Here is a 23,275-nt window from a genome sequence, read left to right on the forward strand (position 1 = left end):
ATACATGTAAAATAAATGAGTTCAACATATCAGGCATTTTACATACTATGGTAGACATTTGGATTAGCCTTCCTAAACACCATCCCACCCTCCTTCTCTGTAAAGAGACTGAAAATGGGATCCCTGTGTTTCCCACATGCACTTGAAGCTAAGCCTCCATGTCTGAACCAGGACTCACCTGATGTACTTGAATGATAGTTTATAAATGAATATGAAGTGACAACCATCTTGCTGCCACTATTGATACTGGTAAGCAAGACTACAGACATGTTTGTGGTGACTGGACTCCCTGCCACGGAGCCCAGTTAGCAGCTTTATGGCCATGGGAATAGGCGTGGCAGCAGCACATTTCTGACCTCTGGGTAGGAGCTTTGGTGGTGTGACCTTCACATCAATAGTCCAGTAGGACTTTCTAAGTTCAATCCAACTACCTGATTGAAACGCTGCTTGAAATCACTGGCATTTTCTGTCTTGCACTGAACCCAGACTGATCCACGTGGTAGGGTACAATAACCCAGAGCATCAAGTGAAGTAACTAAAAAGGGAGCAGTTGCCTCTCTCAGAGGTAAAGACTACTTAGGAAAGCATTAATGGAATGCGAACTGCCTGACTGAGCCAGGCAGATGAGGGCTGGAAGCAGTTAGTGGAACCCTGAAAGCATAGCAGTAACTCAGAGAATCAGAGACCATCTCATTAGGAAACCAAAAGAAAATCATTATAGCTCATTTACCTTATAACAGAGGAAAACAGCCTCAGAGAGGGAAAAGGACTTAGCTTCACAAACAGAAGGTTGTATGTCCAGTGAGTAGCAGACCTAAGGGCAGATTCAGGCCTTCTGATGTTCAATCCACTGATCATCCAATTTGAGCGATTCTGTCATTTTTATCAAATAAAATCACTCAGAAGTATACTGGCATTTCACTTCTTACCTAAAATAAGGAGCACAGGGCTTCCCTGATGGCGCAGTAGAGGGGAATCCATCTGCCAATGCAGGGACACAGGTTCAATCCCGAGTCTGGAAAAGTCCCACCCGTGGTGGAGAAGTAAGGCTGTGCGCGCACATGCGCACTGCTGAGCCTGCGCTCTTGAGCCCACGAGCCGAAACCCTGCAAGCCCACGTACCTAGAGCCCATGCTCTGCAACAAGGTACTGCTGTTTAGGCACTAAGGCGTGTCTAACTCTTTGTGAGATCACGGACTATAACAAGAGGAACCAGCAAAATGAGAAGCCCGCACAGCTCCATGAAGAGTAGCCCCACTTGCTGCAACTAGAGAGAGCCCATGCCAAGCAACAAACCCCCAACACAGCCAAAAATCAATAAATTAATAATTAAAAAAAAATAAGCCTCACACATAATATGATGTTACAGTTGAATTTCTTTTGATAGTTTTTAAAGGCTTAATACAATAGTTAAAAATGAGCAGAAAATACTTTCAAAGGTATACTGGAATGGGTAGACTCAATGATAACAGATGAGAATCAAAGTCTTCTAAACACTAAGTCAGTATTCATTCCACTGGTGTCTATTTTTAATAAACTCTATTGGTTACTTCTAATCTCAGCAAATCTCCTTCTCCTCCGAACATGTAGGACTGTCCAGCATTGCTCTCAGAGAGCACAACATTCATGAAGGCAGCAATTACATCTGTTTGTTCTGTCAAGTTCCTTCAAAGATATTCACTTATGAATCAACCACACCTCTTTAGGCAAACATTCCACAGCTTAATGTTCTCCTTGATACTCCTGGGTCCATGAATAAATAAATTTACCCAAAAATGCTGCTTCTTCAACTCAGGGTATGAAATTTTAACTTTCCTTAGAAAGTCAGCAGTCCCTTCTCTTGCAAACATTAACTTAGTGAAAGACACTGGGATCTTACAATGGTTTGTCTTATTTCTGGAAGAGATGTCAAAAGATTTTCTGATCCGGGACCCTGATTTCAAATAGTTTAAGTGTTGTTAAATTTTGGTAATAGTTTGGCCACTAGATGTGAAGAGCTAACTCATTGGAAAAGACCCTAATACTGGGAAAGATTGAAGGCAAAAGGAGAAGAGGGGGACAGGATGAGATAGTTAGATAGCATCACCAACTCAATAGACATGAATTTGAGCAAATTCTGGGAGACAGTGAAGGATGGGGAGCCTGGTGTGATGCAGTTCATGGGGTCACAAAGAATAGGACATGACTTAGTGACTGACCAACAACTACCTTCATTTTACTGGGATAAATAAGGTTCATGAGATTAAATTTCTTTTATAAGTCATCAAGTTACTCAGAAGCAGAAGCAGTGTCCCCATGCATTTCCCTGTCTTCCCAGTTTCAAACACAGAGAAATTCACTCCCCAAGTTCAGCCTCATCCAGATTAAGTTAAGCCATCCAGTTAAGCCATCCCTAACTGACGCTGACAGCCCATTGGGACCTCTGTCCAGAATCCAAGTACCACTTGCCTAGCAGAGCAATAAACTTCAGATTTCTCCCAACCTTTGTCATGATTATTAAATCCTTACAGCTGGTCTCTGCCTTTATTTGCATCTCGTTCCTTCTGGCCTGAGCCTCAGTCTGCCTTTGAGGGTTGAGAGGTGGTACCAAGACCTGGAAAATCATTCGTCAAACACAGCATCTCAGAGGCTACTGCTTGCCACTGGGATCCTCGGTTTTGGTTGGAGTTTTGCTCCAAACAAAAGACACGTCTAGAACTGTGACACTGCTCCCAAGACTTGCAGTGTAACAGGTATCTAGACAGCATTCTTGCAAAAGAGGATGACTCACATAAAATAACTGATGAGATCTGAAAAACAATATTAGAACTTTGATCCCTATTTATATTTATTATAGTGATTCTTTTTAAAGTCATATTATGATGCCCTGTATAATATACATATGTACTAGTAGAGTAGCTCATGTAATAATGTAATAAATAAATACAGAAATTTACACTAGAAGTGTATGCTGAAAACCATGTGCATGATCAAGTTAATTGGGAGAGCAACACTTTATAACCATGTACAGAAGAGTCCCGTCTACCTGAGTGGACCCCCTGTGGGTGTTTCCAGACTGTAAGCTCCATGAAGGTCTGGTTCGTGTTTGTTTGTGGGCAGCATCCTCATTCCTGGCACTGGTCTCCCAAAGACCAGGTTTTCAATAAATCTTTGTTACCTAAATGAATCATGGATCAATAAATGACTTCAAATTGGTCTAAATAAAGTGTTACCAAGTATCTTTAAATATTGTGGTTAGTCAAATAATATCTGCCTAGTTCACATACATCTATAACCCAGAGTTTGGAAATAGAATTTTGTAACACTATTAGGGAATATGGTCTTTGCAGACATACTTAAGAACTGAGATGATATCATACTAGATTAGGGTGGGCCTCAAATCCAATGGGAATGCCTTTATAAGAGACAGAAAAGACACGCAGAGACAGAGAAAAAGTTCTGTGAAGACAGAGGTACTGACTGGGAGAGCAAGATGGGAATCACATAGCTCAGCCATAAGCCTGGGACACCAGAAACTAGAAATGCAGGCAAGGCCCTTCTCAAGGCCTTCAGTGGGACCATGGCCCTGCGGGCAGCTTGATTCTGGACCTCCAACCTCCAGAACTATGTGAGAGTACATTTCTGCTACTTGAACACCAAGTTTGTTGTCATTAGTCACAATAATCCTGTGAAACTAAGAAAGAAAGAAAGTGAAGTCGCTCAGTCGTGTCCAACTCTTTGGGACCCCGTGGACTGTAGCCTACCAGGGTCCTCCACCCATGGGATTTTCCAGGCGAGAATACTGGAGTTGGGTGCCATTTCCTTCTCCAAGGGGATCTTCCCAACCCAGGGATCGAACCAGGGTCTCCTGCATTGCAGGCAGATACTTTACCGTCTGAGGCACCAGCGAAGCTAAGGCAGAAACTAAGGCAGACATTATATGTTAGCTATCAGGCCTTTGCCCCAGCAAGTTTAGTCCTGTCGGACCTGACTCCTATGCCCTTCTCCACTGGTCTATCATAATGAATCCAACACACCCTCCAGTGGAAGCCATCTGTGATATTACTCAAAAAAATGGTATAGATGATAGCATTTGTAAAACAGAAATAAAAATGTAGAGAATAAAGATATGGACACCAAGGGGAAAAGAGGGGTGGTGGGATAATTGGGAGATTAGGATTGACATGTATACACTATTGGTACTATATATAAAGTAGACAACAAATGAGAACCTACTGTATAGCACAGGGAACTCTGCTCAAGGCTCTGCGGAGACCTAAATGGGAAGGAAGTAAAAAAGAGGGGATGTATGTATACATGTAGGCATGTAAACACATACATAGGATTCATTTCACTGTGCAGCCTTAACTAACACACATTATAAAGCAACTGTACTCTAACAAAAATTCATTTAAAAATTGCTGGAATCCATTTCGCCTGACTCTCAGGGTAGCTTTCTGCCCACTCCTCCTTCCTATTTATAGCCAGAGAACTTACCTGACAAGAAAAACTTCTCAGCAGGCCTAAGCTTTGCATTGTGGGTAAGTACTTAAGAATTTATGATGTAACCTGAGATTCTCTGCTCTGAAAACTGCATATAAGGATAAGCTTCTGCCCTCTGATACATGCTGGTTTCAGCCAGTTAACAACAATCACGAGATACGTTATAGTTTTATTTTGGTACATGCTCTTCTGGTCACGGCAAAAACCAGGAAACAAAAAGTTTGTTCTTTCTAACCTTTGGCATCATTTACTATCACTGGGCACTCACCATGTGCATGTATTTATATAAATAACATGTACTTAAATTTTAAATCAATAAAATTTATTGAAACATTCAAAAGGAGAGTTCAATTTCATTCCACTGGTGCCAAATATTTATGATCTACCATTCATCTCTCTACCATTCATCCCAAAGGAGCTTGTACAAACAAAACAATTTGCTTAAAACATTAGATGACCAGAATGTCTTTCACATACTTTAATGATAACTTATAGGAACATAACTAGGACTGTGTCTGGCAGAGAAGAGGTACTCAAGAAGTGTTACAGCTGTTTTTTTCTGGATTAACAAAGAAAATTAGCATTCAGAACAGCCCCTTTGAATTTAATCACTCATTTGCTTTCTGATAATAGCTAATATGGATGTGGTTGAAACTATCTTATCTTGAACATGTTGAGTTTATTCACAATTATCCTTGATTTTGAGCATCCAGAAAGAAGTGGTGATGCGGAAGTGGTGAGAATCTGCAGACATGATGGGGTTACGCTGGGTGTGAGAATCACAATGAAAAGGAGTATCAAACCAAGCAAAATGAATTCCAATTTGTAAAACACAAGATTTTGCAAGAGGTAAAGAAAAAAAGCAAGTGTCTTCCCAAAGGTAGCAATTCTGTAAAGGAAGAAATAGGATGGACATAAGGGTTTAGACATTAAATTCTAATGAAGATAATCAGAAGTGACTAGAATTCAGTGAGGTTGAGATCCACAGCCTAACTGTGTATTGAGCACCTTTTGTGAACAAAACAGTGGGTGAAAGAGCCCTGGGCCACAGTTTCGAAAACTGTTAGAATCACTTTGAGAAAAAAAGAGAGAGGAATCTGAAGATTCTTTGTGTCTACACATGATACAACTGACTGAACTCAGCTTTAAAAAAAAAAAAAAAACCCAGGGAGCAGGGCTTTGGTATATTTATAAGTGTGCAGAGTACCGGGCCTGCATTTTTGGCTACACATAGAAAGTCCCCAGTAAATGAGTATGCTTTTGTGTTTTACGTAACCTATGAATTAATAATATGTGAATAAATGGGCTGTAAAACCAAAGACGAATATCACACACAACGAGCCTAAAACAAAGCCCATGTCAGAGTGGTGACGAAGTCTAACATCCAGAAACGAAATCAGAAACAAAACAAAAAAGCTAAGCAAAGATCACAAGAAAACGAAGGCTTAACGGCTTAAATGGTACCCAAAGACAGAGGCAGAGTCCTTGGGGGCAGTCCTCATTTTGGGGGAAGGCTCAGGTAATCAGGGAACCCTAAATGAAAGCCAGTCAGAGGGGCTGACTTGGATGAGAAAGGCCATGAAGTTAAGTTCTAGAAACTTGCTTAAAGGGCCCCTTCTTCAGATAATTTGTTAAGTATTGTCTAATTTGACATTTGCATCAATTATCTCACTAACAAGACAGAAAAAAAAATTTCTATGAAATGTGGTGATGTCAGAAAGCTGTGGGGGGAAAAGAGAGGATTCAAGCACCAAACGATAGACACAAATTAAAAATTACAGTGAGGCCCAAGTTGGTGCGTATAAACTTATACAAAGAATGTAAAGTTTTATACAGGGTTCAAAAAGGCAGGATAGTGATTCAGTTCCTAGAAATTTATGTTGCCATTTATTTTTCATTTGACCCTAAACTTATATAATGCAGGTGCGCACATGCACACACATACACTGTCATCTGAGTTTACATGTAAAAAAATACAATGCCAAAATTAAGCACTCTTTTATTCTATGCTGGTTCATATTTTGTAAGGTCTACTGTGTCCTATAGTGATTTCATTATGAAAGACCCTGAAGCAGGGAATTGGAAAGTTTTTGCCCAGAGGAGACATCAATTTGGGGTGTCAGTAGTGTCTTCAACCAGTTGAAGGAATAACATGGAGGAAGATTTGACTAATTGTATTATTATAGATCTCTAGCCTCTACTGAAGGCTGGCTGACTATTGTCAGTGAAGGAGTGTGGATAATAGATTCTTTATGTTTTTTCTCCTCTAAACAGCACAGACAGTAGAAAAATCATGGAATCAGAAAAGCTTGTATCCCACTTATATACCATCTCTGTAGTGTCAGCTCTTTAAACCTCTGTGAAAACTGTTTTCAGATCTGCTTTACTGTTTTCAGGAAAATTAGGTTAAATAACCTGTGTAAAGGACCCATCACAAAGTGGATGTGAAATAAATCATGGAAAAATATATAACTCTATGATAGTAATGATACCGTCTCTATGGAGTAAAACTGGCAAATTTTTTAAGTATCATCCACCAGATAGAAGAAAAGAAACACAGGAGAAATCTAATAATATCCTTTTTGCTTTCTGATCTGACCTCTAATGCAAAACTACAGGTCACCCTCTGAGGACCTTCTGATCACCTCAGCAAGTGAAGCTCCATCTGCAGAAAACATTTACTTGAATTAAAATAATTTCACAGATGAGTCAGCTTGATGGTAGAGAGAAAATCAAAACCAATAAATTAATTAAAATTCTAAAATCTAGGTTCAGACAAGTACTATAAATCCACAGATATAAAAACATGCACAATTGCAAGCAGGGGTTGTTTTGCTTTACTGTCTCATTTTCCTTCAAGTATTATCTGAAGAAGGGGTCCTTTACAGAAAGAAAAATACTATCATTCTATCATTGAAAATACTCTTTAGAGGTTAACCCATGAAAGTTGATGCTTGATCAATAACTTTGGAAATTGCTTTACCTTTCAGCTTTCTCTTTACAAAAAAAAATGGAGAGCCTTTAGGTAGCTTAGCTTACAGACTAATTTTTAAAATTCATTGAAATGTCCTTTAAGTGTTAGTGAATTACGAATTAGAATATAAAGTTTGTATCTTTAAGTGCAAGAGAAATTGTGCTGGGTCCTCATTATGAGTTTACCCAACAAACCACAACTAAAATACTCACTAAAAAAAGCATTTATTCTGCAGAGTAACTTCCTTGAACACAGTGCTAGGGGAAGAAAGAAAAGAAAAGAACGCTCTGGTGTAGACAGAGTGAGGAATATAGTTTTACTTAGAGAACTTCACAAAACAGCTCAAAATTATGCACAAAATTATTTTGAAGACACTTCACATAGACTTCTTTTTTTTCTTTCAAGTTTGATAGCAGATGAAAGACATTTGCTATACTAAAAGCAATAGCTTTCACCTGATCTGTGAGCTCTGCCAACTTCAAGGATCTGGGAAAAACCAGTGCAATGAGCACTGGTTCCTGGACAACAGGAGACATGAAGCTTATGCAAAGATGTTAAAACTTAATCCAAACAATGATCACCAGAGGCAGGAGAACAGAAAGAAAATATGGAGGGAAGGTACAGGCAGGAGGGGGGCATGGGAGGGAGGGGGGAAGAACAGTGACATTTGGTGATGAACCATATGTGCGTGGTTTGAAAGACATGACTGAATTGTTTTTGGTGCAGTATTATTCTGACATTTAGAATGAGGCAATTTTCCATTTCCATTAATGTACTGCCAAATAGAAGGGGAACTGTCGCGAATTAAAGACTAAAGAAAGCTGTTCCTCAAAGTTGTATTAAATCATTGCTGACGAACTCATTAAGATCAAATTAATGAGGTAAATTGTACTAGGATTAACCGGCAAGAAAACCCAAGCAAGATTATACAACTTCACTAACTCTAAGCGGCCCGTTGTGAAGCACTGTCCGCACATAATGGGCACATGAGAGCTCTCCCTTCCCCTATAAATCCCTGTCTTCTCCGGAAGGACTCGGGATTACCTGAGATGAGAGCAAATGTGAAGCTCCTAACAACCAGAAGACATTAGAGGAAATAACCCCCCACGCTCACCTACCCCAATTTTCAAATAGGAAAACAAGCTAAAAGGTGCCTACTTTAAAGTAAGATAAGAAGCAGATACAGATTGTGATCTAGACAGAGGATGCGATATTTGGATGGCAACACTGACTCAATTGACATGAGTTTGAGCAAACTCCCGGAGATGGAGAAGGACAGGGAAGCCTGGTGTGCTACAGTCCATGGGGTCGCACAGAGCCGGCCATGACTTAGCGACTGAACAACAGACTATGCATTTGTCACACCCACCCCCAGTCTAATCTCAGCAGAGAAGATGATTATAATTGTACACATGCATCTCCTCATTTTACTGGAAGTCAAGTAGACATGATTGCCTTCCTCAGTTGAGGGTAGAAGATCCTCTCTGTGATCTTCCGTCCCCTCTAATTAATTTCTTGTTTCAGATGAAAGATCTGAAAAATTATTTTTAAAGTTTCCAAAATCCTCCAAGATTAGCGGCTATTTATGGGCTTCCCTCGTAGCTCAGTCAATAAAGAATCTGCCTGCAGTGCAGGAGACCCGGATTTGATCCCTAGGTTAGGAAGATCCCCTGGAGAAGGAAATGGCAACCCACTCCAGTATCCTTGCCTGGAAAATCTCATGGAAAGAGGAGCCTGGTGGGCTGCAGTCCATGGGGTCACAAAGAGTCGGGCATGACTGACTGACTAAGACTTATAACACTTACAGTAATATAATCAGTTACAGAGCAACTCAGACTTTTCATTGCTCTACTTTTCTCAGCATTAGAATTCTAAGGGTTGAAGACAGCTGGAAAAAACCAACGAACCAACCAACAAAAAGGCAGTAACAATATGCTCCATAATTTTCCAGCAGCCATACTCTACATCTTATCTTGAGTCCACAGTCCAGAAGTCACCATTAAAGTCTGGGTAACTTTTTATATAATGATGCTCTGTCCTCTCATGATATGTTCATCACTGGTGTTTTGATGTCTTCTTGCTGCCATGGAAAGTAGAGACTCAAGTCAGAGCTCCAAATGGCTAGGCTAAGACCATCACCTTTTTCCGCCCCATGGTATCTAGCAGGGTGTTTGGAAAATAGGAGGCACGTAATAAGTGCTTTTTTTTAATGGAGAAATGAATAACAATATTATGTACTTAATTGTAGAATTCTTCCCACATATCAACAGTCATTTAAAATTCCTAGAAATACTGGTTCTAACTTAGGATTTAGATATAACAGATCCATGTCTTAGATAAAAATTAATCTACTGACTTTTCTCTTTTTTTTCACAGTCATTAAAGCTCAGCTTCCCCAAAATGTTTCCTTCAGAGTATGTTGCTATATGGTTTTTAAATTTTCAACTGAAATTCAGTTTTATTTGTATATAAAATCCTGTTTTAAAAGTAAAATTTCATTTGGGTTCAATTTAAATGACTGGGTTATTCATATTTATATAGCATTTTAATCTCATGGTCCTAATGCCCATCTACATTTTTTCCCAACACAGGGCAGGATGGAATTATTGTTCCCATATTACAGACACTGAAATAAATACCTATAAATATGACTAGCCCACCAGGTTCCTCTGTTCACGAGATTTCCCAGGCAGGAATACTGGAGTGGGTTGCCATTCCCTTCTTCAGGGGATCTTCCTGACCTGGGGATTGAACCTGGGTCTCCTGAATTGCAGGCAGCTTCTTTACCTACTGAGCCACCTGGGAAGCCCCCAAATATATAATATTCATTAAATCACCAAGTCATGGTAAATTTGAAACTCAGGATCAAATCCATTATTCTTTTTCCAACTAATCACAACATATTCAACCTCTTCTTTCTTAAAATTTTAATTTTGTATTGTAATTTAGTTTCCTTCATAAAGCATCTAACTTCTGCTTGCTGTGCTGTGCTGCACTCAGTCATGTCCAACTTTTTACGACCCCATGGACTGTAGCCCTCCAGGCTCCTCTGTCCATGGGGATTCTCCAGGCAAGAACACTGGAGTGGGTTGCCATGCCTTCCTCCAGGGGATGTTCCCAACCCAGGGATCGAATCCAGGTCTCTTGCATTGTAGGTGGATTCTTTAACATCTGAGCCAATAGGGAAGCCCAAGAATACTGGAGTGTGTAGCCTCCAGTACTGGGAAGGATGATCCAGGGGATCATCCCAACCCAGGAATTGAACCAAGGTCTTCTGCATTGCAGGCAAATTCTTTACTAGTTGAGCTACCAGGGAAGCCCATAACTTCTGCTTACTACTCTTTATATGAAAATGTTCATATAAATTGCTCCACCTATTTCCCATCAACTAATTTTCAAGGTCATTCGATATGGCCAGTTCCTGTTAAACCAGTGCTAAAATAAGTTCTGTTGAAGTCAACTGGAACCCAAGAAAGGCATTTGATGAACAGTTTGAAGCCGGTGTAGGTCTCTGACTCAAAGCTGTAGCCCCTTTAGAACAATTGAAAGGATTATTGAATGCTAGCAAGGGCATGCCACCTAGCCCTTTCCATTTGAAAGACTGTAACATGGAAAATGATTTTGTCTAGACATTGTTACCTCAAATTGTTTATTAACACTAAATTCAATATATTATAAAAAAAATGCATGAAATAAAGATGAACCACCGTTGCCTTTTAAATCAGACAATTCCATTTGTTTTTGCAGTCTTTCATGGCTGCATCTTACTGACCTGATGATTATACCCACAGAAAAAGTGACCTTAACAAAAGAAACGATTCCAGAGAGGAAACCTAAAAAAATCTTGTTTGCTTTGTTTTGTGTTTTGGTTGTTATTTTTCAAAGTATTTTTTAAATATTTGTTTTATAGATGAAGTAAAAACTTTGGCTGAAACAAAAACTAAGTCAACTTGCTTGCAAATGTTCTGGTCTAAGGGGGCATTTTCCCAGGTTCATTCCTTTTTTTTTTTCCCCCGCACAAGGTCAGACCTCCTATTGAATGTTGTTTCCTGAAATGAAGATGCTTCATTTGTGATCCAAGTAAAGTCACCAAGGACCATAAATAGCTTCCTGACCTCATTGAGGCTGAGCTCCATGCTCTGTTAGCCGGCTAAGCAGAGCACAGTGAAGGCCCATCTAACCCTGGGTACGTACGATTCCAGTGATTGGTACCTGCATATTCATGCTTATGAGGCTCACCCAAATACGAAAGGAGTATCCCCTTTTCTGTCCTCTGGCTTTAGAAATGGCTTCTTCATCAGTATAACGCTATACTTAGAACCTTTTCCAACGATCCCTTTATGTTTTCTTCCCTGATTTACGCTGACATCTACTTACTTTACCACAATACCACTCACAATTTTAACAAAATGAAGATCCTAGAATCAGATTGTTTCTATTTAAGAATAGAGTTTGCTTCTAAATAGCATGAGTTGGACTTCATTTGCACGTGATTCTCTATTTCCCCTATGAATGCAGAAAGACCTTCCTTCTAATTCTGGACTTGTATTTTATAAATTTAAGAATTTAAAAGAATCACTTTAATCTTTATGGTAGCTTAACAATGACAATTTTCCCAATGAAGTACACTAGTAAAAAATATCCAAGGAGAAACTTGTGTATGCTCAATAACTTCAGTCTTGTCCGATTCTTTGTGACCCTATAGACTGTAGCCCACCAGGCTCCTCTGTCCATGGGATTCTTCAGGCAAGAATACTGGAGTGGGTCCTCCTCCAGGGAATTTTCCCAACTCAGGGATCAAGGAGAAGCTTATGTCAACTCAACTTGCCCCTGACAATTTTAGTTTCTCCTAAACCTTTCATGCCAATTGCCATAGCTTGCTTTCCAATATGATAATATTCTATAGGTCTTTCTTCTTATAATAAGTCTCACTGTCTACCTCTTCAAAATACTCTTTAAAAACATATTTGTTTATTTGGCTTCACCAGGTCTTAGTTTTAGCATGTGTGATCTAGTTCCCTGACCAGGTATCAAACCTGGGCCCCCTGCTTTGGGAGCGTGGAGTGCCAGCTACTGGACCACCTGAGAAGTCCCATCAAAATATTCCTGAGAATTCTCACTAGTTACAGGAGACCTTTTTATTCTTCTTCTTATACAGTTTGCTTTGGCAAGTCATAGCTATTTATTCATAACTGATTATCATGTTTGATAGGATCTAAATTTGAACTTCTTTACCGAAAAATATATTTTCTCTAATTTCATGCTTGGGGAATTTTGTTTTATTTTCTACATAAGTTGCTGTAACCTTAAGGTAACTTCAGCACACAGTCTCCTGCCTGGCACCTCTCCAAGTACAAACATTCCCACTGGGCGGCATCCTTACGAGGGGCACTGCATCTTGACACCTCACCACCTCAGACTGATGAATCTTTTTTCAGACATTTTATTCATGTCTCTTGATAACTGCTACTAAATTCTTTTCCTCAGACTTGGCTTGTCTTGCAGCAAGACAACTCCACACCCAATTCTCTAGCTGCAACCTCTATGTCTTCTAATCAGTACATACTATCTCTGCTAAAATAAATCTCTTGGATTTAACATTTAGTTCCTTCCCCAAATCCTTGCATTATCTTTCCAAAACTTTCCCCAAGTGACAAGCCAGATACAAGTAAAGTTACGTTCTGCCTTGTATTTGCAACCCACGTTCATGTACTATCTTTCCAAGTGCCACTTGTGTACTTGTGTATTTCTGTGTCTGTCATATTTGCAATATAGCCATAGAGATATAAAAGTAACAACCTTAGAGATAGGAGAACTGACCTCACTAATTGTTCATTACTGCTAAGCATAGTGATATTGAATTGCATTGCATCTCCTTCTAGGTCCTCTAAAATTCAAGGCTTTGTCCTTTAAACAACATTCTCCTCTCATTTCTCACTCTAGACATCTTTCCATGAGTAACACATTCAATTAAGAACCCAGGCTAACTCTCTCAGAACATACTAGTGACGGACACGGGAAGCTTATTCTGTATCCGGAAGTTATCTTAAAGGAAGGAGGTAAGAATGCTGAATGCGTAGTTGTTGGTGTCAGGGAAAGTCAAGTTTGAATGTTTTGCTACTTAAGTATTGTGCAAACAACTTAAGCATTCTGTCCTTCAATTTCTCCATCTATAAAGTGAAGATAATAATAAAGCTGAAAGTGAAAGTATTAGTCACTCAGTTATGTGTGACTCTGCAAACACATGGACTGTAGCCTGCCAGGCTCCTCTGTCCATGGGATTATCCAGGCAAGAATACTGGAGTGGGTTATCATTTCCTTCTCCAGGGAATCTTCCCAACCCAGGGATCAAACTCAGGTCTACCTGCATTGCAGGAAGACTCTTTACTGTCTGAGCCACAGGGGAAGCCCAATAATAAAGCTATCCTATTACTATTTACACACCCCACTCCAGTACTCTTGCCTGGAAAATCCCATGGATGGAGGAGCCTGGTAGGCTGCAGTCCATGGGGTCGCTAAGAGTCAGACACAACTGGGCGACTTCCCTTTCACTTCACTTTCATTTGTTGGAGAAGGAAATGGCAACCCACTCCAGTGTTTTTGCCTGGAGACTCCCAGGGACGGAGGAGCCTCGTGGGCTTCTATCTATGGAGTCGCACAGAGTCGGACACAACTGAAGTGACTTAGCAGCAGCAGCAGCATTGCTATTTACAACAACATGAATAAACCTTAAGGGAATTATGCTAAGTGAAATAAGTCAGAGAAAGACAAGCAGCATTACAAGATCTCTCATTAAGTGGAATCTTAAAAAAACAAACAAGCTCGTAGATACAGAGAACAGATCAAGGGGGGGAAAATCTTTTTAAAATAAAAAAAAAAATCTATCTTATATGCTGATATTTTGCATATGAAGCACATTTAGTACAATATCCTCCATAAAATAAGTATTAAAAACAACCAATAGAATTTCACATACTGCATTTAAGCATCTACTATGGATCTAAAATCAGATTATATTTTAGAGTCAAATAAAATATTATGACCAAGAATGTTCCAAAAGGAATATTTTTAATATATCTATGTTAATAATCAGAATATCTTGGAAAATTTCACAGTTGAAAGCAGCTCAGAGAGATGAATTAGGGTTTCCCAGGTGGCACTTGTGGTAAAGAACCCACCTGCCAATGCAGGAGACCTAAAAGACACGGATTCTATCCATGGGTTGGGAAGATCTCCTGGAGGATGGCATGGCAACCCACTCCAGTATTCTTGCCTGGAGAATCCCATGGACAGAGGAGCCCGGCGATTGCAGTCCATGGGGTCGTAGAGCTGGACACAACTGAAACAACTCAGCACACACGCAGACAGGGAGATGAATTAGCTGTTTGAGGCCTCACAGTAGGTTTGTTAGTCTTGGACAGGAACTCAGAGTGCCTGACTCCTAGTTAAGTGGTCTTTCCTTATACAGTGATCAACTCTTCTCTGAAAATTAGTCCTAGTTTTCATTTAGGGAAAAAAAACCCCACATTTTTTTGGAAATACAAGTAATTTTGTATCCTTAACTCAGAAAGTCAACTGAGCTGCTTTAATAAGAAAAATGGTCACATTTGAAGGTAAATCATCCGTCAGCTGTCAAGACAACTTCAGCTATAACCAATGTCTATGGTCTGGAAAAATGCTCTTCTCAACACAGACCTCTGTCTCATAATAGTCATTTCTTCTCATTGAACTTTTCCTTTGTTGTTATTACTGAGCATTGTAATTAAACATTCTTCCTGAATCTGCCTGGCAGCTGCCACTGTGTTCTAAGGAACCATTCATAGCCCTGGGCATTATTATCCTAATCCTCTATTATAAAGAAAACTACTTTATGCCAAAAATCAGATACAAATACTGAAACGACTTAACATTTTGTTTTATTAGATTAAGTATTAATTGACATTTTGGGGGCGGGGATAGGTCCAATTCTTTAAGACACTAGGACCTCTGTTAGATTAAAATAAGCACGCAATTTTGAGTTCTACTTGAGTTATATTCAGCTTATGTGTTAACTTCAACATAGCTTGGGAAGCATTCACTGAACTGAATATTCATATGGTGTGCATGATACAGACACTGAACCCAATTTAGTAAATGAATACTTGTAATTTCACCAAATCCCCGCTGAGAGATTATTATGCAGATTTATGAAGGAATATCACTGAAGCAATTCTTGGCTATGTCTTCAGTCACCAAGGACTCAAAGTATGTAAACCTCAAAAAATTTCCAGTGTATTCACTGCTACCAGTATCATCTTCTGAACTTTTCTGACATTACCTCTCACTCTCTGTCTCATTTCTAATTTTCCCTTCGATATTCTTGCCCTTGAGCAAAGAGCCAGCATCATAACACCTACGAGCACTGCCAAGTTCCCCCTGACAATATCCTGGCTGCCATAATGCCAGCAATCTGTTCCAATCCTGTCACTGCAAAATCTCATTAAAGGCAAAGGATGCCCGAGCACAAGTTATAGGTACACAGTAAGAGCAGGCTCATGTTTCATGTTTCCAGGAGTGGCTATGCCCAGTGCTGAGGGCCCCTAATGTCTTCCAGGAAGTCACATATCAGCAAAGAGTTGGCCTCAGAGAGCAAAAGTTGCAAAAACTGCAGAGTAGAGATGCATTCCCTTGAAGGATGTTTAACAGGTCGTAGTGACCAGATTCTGATCCCAAAAGCCTGTGCAAATGGAGATATTCCACAGGCTGGTTGAATAACACCAGAAGTGCACACTAGGGGACCTGGGTTCTGAGTTAATCCCCAGGATTAATTAGCTCTTGGTCACCCTAGAAGAGTCACTTAAATTCCCCACACCTCACATTCCCAGGCTATTGGGATATCTGGTCTTCAATTTGTTGAGGATTTTATACAATTTACAAGTGAGGGAAAAGACCTCATAATTTTATAAAGGACAAACCTGTACTCAGACTACAAATTAGCAGGAGATCCAGAAATGCATAGTTCCAAGAACACCAGCTCCTGAAATGACAAACACTTAAGTCCATGCACTAGTTCAGATCTTAAAAAATGATAGTTGTGTCTCTGTGAATGTCCATTGCAAGTTTATAGAAAACTCCAAATAACCAGGGCAAATCTCTTCATTATAACTGGCAGAATTATCTTACTAATAGCCACTTCTCTAGCCTTACTTCTTTCTGCATCCCAGTGGAATTATCTCTTTTTTGGGGATTAAAGCCTAAAAGATATTTCTGTAGCAATATATACCATGACACAGGGTTATGGTTAACAGCTTGGGCTTTGGACTGAAGCAGCTTATCCTTCTAATCTTAACTTCCTTACTGTCTTAACTTCTTTAAATCTAAATCATACTAATAGTAACCTCTTTGGGTAGATGTAAAAATTAACAAGATATTGAAAGTAACTCCTCAGCACTGGGCTTGGTACTTAGAAACACTTAATAAACTTCAGTTTGTCTTCTCCTTTTTCTTCTTCTCATTACTGCAAAGAAACTCTATGCCAATCTTTGGGAAAATTGGACCAAAGTGTGAGGTACTTATTGGTCTAAGAATAACCCTTGGGGAAAAGAGTTGAAGAGAGATGAGACAGAACTAAAGATTTTTTTTTTTTTTACTGGCTTTATATATTGGGCTGGCCAAAAAGTTCAACATTTTTCTATAAGATGTTATGGAAAATCCTGAATTAACTTTTTGGCCAACACAGTGCATAGCTGTGTAAGATTGAATGAGCCATTTAACTTCTCACAGTTTGTTTCTTCAATTGCAAAAGAGAGGTAATAACACTGATGTTTATGTGAAGATGAACTGAAGTAGTACTGATACATATGAAAGAACACACCCAGAAAAACTTTTGGGTCAACTGAAGTGGACAATGGAGCCCCAATCCAAGGACCAGAACTTACAATCATATTCACAGGGGTGCAGTCAGTTGTCAGGGCTACCACGTCCTCCGGGGCCTACGGAAAAGGAACAAAAACACTCTGACTACAATCAGTCATAATAACTAGGCCTTTGTCCATCAACATGTGGTTCAGAAACCAATAGCATCAGCCTCCCCTGGAAACCTGTTAGAAATGCAGAATCTCAGGTCACACCAAGACCTATGGAGTTCAAAACTGTCATTTTAATAAGTTCCCTGGGTGACTTGTCTCATGTGCATATTAAAGTTTGAGAAATCTGAAAAAATTGGCATAGATGATCTTATTTACAAAGCAGAAATAGAGACACAGATGTAGAAAACAAACATATGGATACCGAGGGGGGAGGGGGGGATGAGATAAATTGGGAAATTGGGATTGATGTAAATACACTACTGACATTGTGTATAAAATAGATAACTATTGAGGATCTACTGTATAGCTCGAGGAATCCCACTCAGTGCTCTGTGGTGACCTAAACGGAAAGGAAATTCAGAAAAGAAGGGATACATTTATACATATGGCTGATTCACTTTACAGTAGAAACTAACATGACACTGTAAAGCAACTACATTCCAATAAAAATTTAAAAAGGAATTTGAGAAACACTTGCCTAGACCATCCATAAACTGTAGTCCATACAAGCAAAAGATAGGGAAAAAAGAGAAGGAAATCTTTAAGTAGAGAGCTGTCAGCTCATTGCAGGGAGGGGGCATGGCATGACATTGGGTATTGCTTCTCCCACCAAGGGATTTGGGGCTTCCCAGGTGGCTCGGGGATAAAGAATCTAGCTGCCAGTGCAGGAGACATAGGAGCTGCGAGTTCAGTCCTTGGGTCAGGAACATTCTCTGGAGGAGGAAATGGCAACCCACTGTAGTATTCTTGCCTGGAGAATCCCATGGACAGAGGAGCCTGGCAGGCTACAGTCCATGGGGTTGCAAAGAGCTGGACAGGGGTTTTAACTAAGTTGGGACAGGGTTAGGAAGACGGGGCACTGCTATGAATGTTGTGCTCCCCCAACACTCCTGTGTTGAAACCTAATCCCTAGTGCGATGTTATTTGGAAGTGGAGCTCTCAGGAGGTGAACAGGTCACAAATGGGATTAGTGCCCTTATGAAAAAGATCCAGAGAGTTACCTCACCCATTCTAGCATAGGAGGACGCAGTGAAAGACAGAGTCTATGAGCCAGGAGGTACAACCTCACCAGACACCAAATTTTCAGGTGACTTGATCGTGGTCTTTTCAACCTCAAGAGTGGTGAGAAATAAAATTCTGCCACCTGTAAGCCACCCAGTCTGTGGGGTTTTGTTACAGCAGCCCAAACAGACTAAATGAGCATCAGATGAAGCATTTAAGAAGATGAGGCGTTTCTTCAAGAAGGGGGAGTTGGCATTTGGATACCTAACTTTTTGGTCAGTTTGTGATGGCCTGACACAAGAAAGATGAAATCGGAGGCAGCAGAGTAGACAGAGGAGCAGCAGCCAAGAGGGCAGCCTGCACAACTCACATCCTGAGGGCCCGGATGCCTGAGCGTCTGTAGGCCAGGCAGCACTGCTGGGGACTGCCAGGGTGGAGCTGCCCGATTTGTAGATTTCCTACTTCTAGAAAGCTTGACCCCCATGTCCTGTTTCGTCAGTAAAACCTCCTCACCTCTCTTCTTTTTTGCAGACGGAAAGACAGGCTGCGAGTGTAGAGTGTTCCAGGAGAAGCAGGACTTGGGAAGATCTGGAAGCATTTTCTCCCAGAACTTTGCCTTTGAACGTGAGGAAGTCATGCTGACTTCCTCTGAGTTTTCTTACTTTGTTACGTTTGCTCATTTCCAAGATTTCTAGCTTGCTCTCCCTATACTGAAAGAGGACACTCTTAGAACTGGGGCCAGGTTTTCATTTTTATTGGAAGTCTCATCACACCTGGTCCAGTGTCTTAGGCATGTGTATATGCATGCTCAGTCGTGTCTGACTCTTTTCGACCCCATGGACTATAACCCGCCAGGCTCCTCTGTCCTAGAATTCTCCAGGTAAGAATACTGGAGTGGGTTGCCATTTCCTCCTCCAGGGGATCTTCCTGCCCCAGGGATCAAACCCACGTCTCCTACATCTCCTGCATTGACAGGTGGATTCTTTACCAATGAGCCACATGGGAAGCCTGTCTTAGGCAAGACTAGAGGCTAGAGGCTAAGTCAGTATGAACTGAATTGAATTCTTAAGCATGTGAAAACATTAAAACTTTGAAAGTTTCATATGACCCTGCACTAAAACTGATAAAGATCAGTATAAACATATGGAGGGTGGAGAATAAAAAGAGAAAGAGTTTATTATAGAGTAAGAGTGCAAATAACATTTTTAAAAGGATTTTTTATGTAGACCGTTTTACATTTTTTATTGAATTTCTTACACTATTGCTTCTGTATTATGTTTTAGTTTTTTGGCCATGAGGTGTGTGGGATCCTAGCTCCCCAACCAAGGATGGAACCCACTCCCTGTGCCTTGGAAGGCAAAGTCTTAACCACTGGCCTCCAGGCAAGGCCCCAGCAAATAACATTTTCATTCATGTAAAGTATTTTTAGTTTTTTCTTTTTGCAACCACAATTTGGTTCTGTGTCTTGGGCATTTAAGAGCTGAATACTTTAACATCATCGAGTTATGTGTTTGCTCTCTGACTTATGTGCAGGTAAACACATCTAGTATGAAGAACTCAGGTACATAAATGAAGGTATTCGGCATTTTTGCAGGGTTTCCATCAGCCACTTCTTGTGTTTCCTTCCAAATCACTGAGCCTAAATTTTGAATTAAAAATACAAAGGAAGGAGTGAAACTTGGGCTCTATAGAAATAGTTATGACAACCTTTAGATAACAGCCCTTTAATCAACCTAAGTCATGTTGACCTGTCTTCTGATACATCATCTCCAGGAGTATTTACCCAGGAGGACTGGCATGAATCAGAGACAACCCACAAAATCCACTCTGCATGACACCACTTGGAAGCTTTTACAAATCTGTGGGGGCACAGGAAATACACACTTCATTTTTAACTACTGTATTTTTTCCACAGTTCCCTTTCTTTCTACAGCAAATCCTTACTTCCACAACCTCGCTCTCTTTTGGAACTGTCCCTGACCAGCATCCCACAATAAAATAGTAAGAACAGAATGGATATATTTGTATTCTATTTTTTCCTAGTCTCCAGACGGGAGTTGCTCTTTCTCCAGTAATTTCAGAATATGCTCCTGATAGTTCCTCTCCCTCCTTTGTATTAACTCTGCTGTGTGATGGGGTGAGTATGATGAGCTTGTAGAAGGAAAGGAGACACGGAAAACACCCAGGAAGTTGCTCCCAATTCCTCTCTGCTGCTGCTAAGTCGCTTCAAGCATGTCCGACTCTGTGCGACCCCATAGACAGCAGCCCACCAGGCTCCCCCATCCCTGGGATTCTCCAGGCAAGAACACTGGAGTGGGTTGCCATTTCCTTCTCCAATGCATGAAAGTGAAAGTGAAAGAAGTCTCTCAGTCGTGTCTGACTCTTCATGACCGCATGGACGGCAGCCCACCAGGCTCCTCCATCCATGGGATTTTCCAGGCAAGAGGACTGGAGTGGGGTATCATTGCCTTCTCTGCAATTCCTCTCTAGCCCCCTTCAACTCAGCATTAAAAAGAAACAGAAAGTGCTTCACTTCAAAATGACGACAGCCTACTTGTTTCACACTGCATCTTCTGTCCAGCCCACCCTGCCCGGCTCCGCTAATGCTTCTCAGACTTTCAGAGCTTGTTTTCAAGAGATCTTGTCATGCTTACACACTTTGCTAAACACCACATGGATTCCTGTCCCGAGTGTCACTTCACTAACCAAATGAGAAGCAATCACCCGAAACAAAAGAGTGTTTTAAGCATGGGACAAAAGGGACTTAGGGAGGTCCCTAATGAAAGGTATATGGTTTCTACATCTAGGGACACTGGACACACATATGACTTCTTGGAGATGTGTAAGAAACCAGTGAGAAAGAAGACAAAGGAGCAAACACAGTATGCTTCAAAAAAGGAGAGAATGGTAAGAAATTTTTAAAAGAGTTCACATGCAGAATATTTCAAAATTATTCAAATGAGCATTTACAAAACAGAAACATACGTACAGAAAGAAAGAACAAATGGGAGAAGGGGGAAAGGGATAGTTAGGGAGTTTGGGATGGACATGTAAATACTGCTATATTTAAAATGGATAACCAACAAGGACCTACTGTACAGTACATGGAACTCTGCTCAATGTTATGTAACAACTCAAATGGGAAAAGGTCTTAAAAAAGAACATATACATGTATATGTAAATAAATAAATAAATTACAATAAAGAAAAAGTCGTCATACCTACCATAAAAAGAGCAATGAAGTAGGATTAATAAAATGTTAATCAGTTTAAAAATGAGCGCTTAAATATAGTGTTCTTGGTGTAAAGAAAATTGATACTAAGTGATGAAAACAGTGGAATGGGAGGAAAAAAGAGAAAAGAAACAATCTTTTTAATCTGGGATATTTATTTGTGCTTTTATTATTGACATTTTTTTTCCTTCACTTCTAGAATGCAACCAGAATGAACCAGCAGACAAGCCTGAATTGAAAGACAGTCTACAAAATAATGGACTTGTCATCTTAAAAAGTGTCAAACCCATCAGAGTGAAAGAAAGACTGAGAAACGTCCAGATCAAAGACAGCTAGAGAGATATGAGTCTTGAATGCAAAGCATAATCTAATAGTTTCTTTTGTTACACATAATAATACTGGGACAACTGGCCAAAGTTAAGAAGGTCTATAGGTAGCATTATTATAACCATGGTAAATTCCTAAGCTTACGATTTACATTTTGGTTACATAAGGGAATGTCCTGATTTTTAGGAATCACACAGTGAAGCATTTAGAGATAAAATGCAACTCTGATGAAATTCATAAAAATTATGCATTGAAATAGATAAATATATTAACTGATATAGATATATCTGTATATTTATAGAAAAAAAGAAAGAGAAGGAAAAGAAAATGTTAATAATTGGGTGAGTTATATATTACAATTCTATATCTCATGTGGGTAACTTTTCTGTATGTCTGAAGTTATATAGAAAGTTGAGAGTAAAAATAGGAAAGAACTGAACATCTTATACCCCCCCTTTCAGTTTTCTGGCAGTTGCTGTTGGACATTTCAGGAAGCACAGAGAAACTCAAAGCTCCAGTCTTACCTCCTGCCCAGGACTTAAACTGCACAACCACAGCAAGGGTTGAAAGTCGATCTGCAACATATGCCAGAGATATGCAAAAATTGCAACAACAACAAAAAAATCCAGTCCTCTCTCTACTCCAGAAGGTGGGGTGGGGGATGGTGGGGAGAAGCTAAGGGCAGGAGGAGATGGGGGGTGGGGGGAGCTGAAAGTACATTTCCTGTTCTGATCAGACTCATCAGACTCCTCCTGGCTGCTGCTACAGCTTTTCAGGAGCTAATCTCTCCTGCAAAGAGGGAAAATTAGCCTCATTTTGTACTAGGCTATTTCCATTTTAAAAGTTCCCCAAAGATCTACAGGTTTCACAGTGATGTATTCACTTAGCACTCATGCTCCAAAAGTGAGGCATTTATGTAAAAGGAATAGGAATGCCAGGCTTTGTGTCAGAAATCCCAAGTTTGTGCCTTTTTGTCCCAGCTCTCTATTAATGAGTTGTCTTGCTTTGTGCAAATCACTTGACCTTTTTAAATTCATTTTCCATATCTGTAGACTAGAGGCACCCATCCTTGTTATTGCCAAGATGAAATCTAAAAGTGAACGGGAAGCCCTTTGTAAACTGTAGAATGCTCTATGTCATCATGTATATCTACGAGTGCCTCAAAGAAAGAAAACTCATCTTCTGACTCCT

Source organism: Cervus canadensis, chromosome 1, assembly GCF_019320065.1.
Source record: "Cervus canadensis isolate Bull #8, Minnesota chromosome 1, ASM1932006v1, whole genome shotgun sequence".
Lineage (NCBI taxonomy): Eukaryota > Metazoa > Chordata > Mammalia > Artiodactyla > Cervidae > Cervus > Cervus canadensis.